The sequence below is a fragment of the Charadrius vociferus genome, unplaced genomic scaffold (genome assembly GCF_000708025.1).
Source record: "Charadrius vociferus isolate BGI_N301 unplaced genomic scaffold, ASM70802v2 scaffold567, whole genome shotgun sequence".
Lineage (NCBI taxonomy): Eukaryota > Metazoa > Chordata > Aves > Charadriiformes > Charadriidae > Charadrius > Charadrius vociferus.
This window is the reverse complement of record NW_009649304.1, coordinates 476376-478153: the sequence shown is the minus strand read 5'-3', so window position 1 is coordinate 478153 and position 1778 is coordinate 476376. Positions and strand designations below refer to the sequence as shown.

General features: G+C 61.5%; 2 protein-coding genes across 2 annotated transcripts in view; both read left to right on the top strand.

Moving 5' to 3' along the window:
* LOC104290097 (beta-crystallin B3-like) overlaps positions 1-1778 on the top strand; it is a 369903-nt gene that overhangs the window by 291185 nt on the left and 76940 nt on the right. The gene's annotated exons all lie outside the window — the stretch shown is intronic.
* The window catches only part of SEZ6L (seizure related 6 homolog (mouse)-like), a 94681-nt gene that overhangs the window by 83799 nt on the left and 9104 nt on the right, over positions 1-1778 (top strand). The window lies entirely within an intron of this gene.

Below are 1778 nucleotides of genomic sequence, written 5' to 3'. Positions count from 1 at the left end.
CCGCAGGGAAGCGGAGCACGGCTCAGGAAAGCTGCCGGCCGGTGCAGAGCCCCGCTGTGGCCGTGCCCGGGGAGCAGGGGACAGCCCGGCACGCACAAGGTACATGCCGCTTTCGTTTCCCCGCTTTGCTTTGGTTGCTGGAGAAGCAGCAAACCGGGACTCGCAGCGCTACGGAGAAGCATTAACCAGCGACCCCCCAGCAGCCCGCTGCCGTGGGAGCCGTGGGAAACCTCCCCGGGCACTGGGAGCGGAGCGGTCGGCGCCCCTTTGCTCACACCGGTCGTTCCTCTTTTCGTTAACGCTTACCGTGACCCTTGCCAGGAAAAACCCAGTCCTGCTAACAGCCAGAGGTCTCCCCTTGTCCCCCAGTAGCATCTCAGGGTAAGCAGGATGGACTGGGCTCCCTGCCACCACTCCCGCCAGCTGCCGAGCTCCCCTTCGCTGCAGGAGGGTCCGCTGCTCACCCCGGTGCACAGCACCCTGGGCACAGCACCGGGGAGAGTTGGGGACGCGCAGCCCAGCCGGTTCCTCCTGCCAGACCCCCCCCGGGGACCGCAGCTCCCACCCGGAGCCCCCCGGGGCTGGCATCCTGCTGGGGCTTGCAGCTGGGCAGGGGATGCACAGGGGCAGGGGATGGAGGTGGAGGTGTGTTGGGGCAGGAAAGGCAGGCAGGCAGCGTGGCCGTGGCTCCAGCGTGGGAGCAAAATCAGGCAGAAATCAGCCCATCGAAGCTGGTCCCACCCCAGGCGAACCCCAGTTCGAGCCTCAGCATCCCTTGAGCTCCTTCGCTGCCTTCACCTCTGCCGGAGCCGGGCGCTGGCAGGGCTGTCCCCCATCTGCAGGGACACAGACCCCCAAAAGGGCCATCTTCTCCCCCGGCCCTCCACACCGCCGGCACCCCAGCCAGGCCCTGGGGAGGGCAGTGAAGCCGCCGACATGTCTTTGGCTGCTGGTGTCTTTCTTTTGTCCTTGTAGAACGGCAATTGTAACCACGGGAGGCTGGTTTAGTTTTGGGATGGTTAGTGCGTCTCTGCAGTGTACAGCTGAGACTTAGTTTTTTTCCTTTAAAAACAATGAATGTGTGTTTGCAATTTGTAAAAGTTAAAAAAAAAAAAAAGAGAAAAAAAAAAAGAAAAAAAATGTGCCAAAAATGTACTAAGCATTTCATTTCCCTTCATACATGTCTGTTTTTATAAGAACAATGTGAAAATTGCTGGGATTAAATATTTTTGAACATGATAAAGTACTTCCGTGGGAAGCTCTAGCGTTCAGTATAACCTCAATACGAATTGCTCTGTATTTTTAAAGGTCTGAAATAGGTTTGCGGAGACTTGAACCGCCGGCAGGCCCGCGGCGTGGCCTGCTGCACAGGCGCAGGGGCTGCAGCGGTGCGAGAGAGGGCGAGCGCTGGGCACGTCACATGCCTGGCGGCGGGACGGTGGCCCCAGTGCCTCTGCCTTGGCTCTCAGTGGGGTTTCCAGGGGCCACATCCTGCCCCGGTGCAACCCCATGGTATCCTCCTGCTCCCATGGGATGGAGCTGGCCGAGCGCTGCCAGGACACAGGCTGAGCTGGCACAGCCCTGGGGACATCTCTCCTCCTCTGGATGCCGGCGCCGGCTCTCCCCAACACCCTCCCGACCCAACCTCACCCCTTCCCCGAGCACTGCCGGTGCCAGCCCCGCCGCAGCGGTGCCTCCTGGGGTGGGTGGGGGTCTGGGTCCTGCCCCGAGGCACTGGGACCCCGCCGGACCTCCGTGTCCGTGTCACAGAGGGCGAG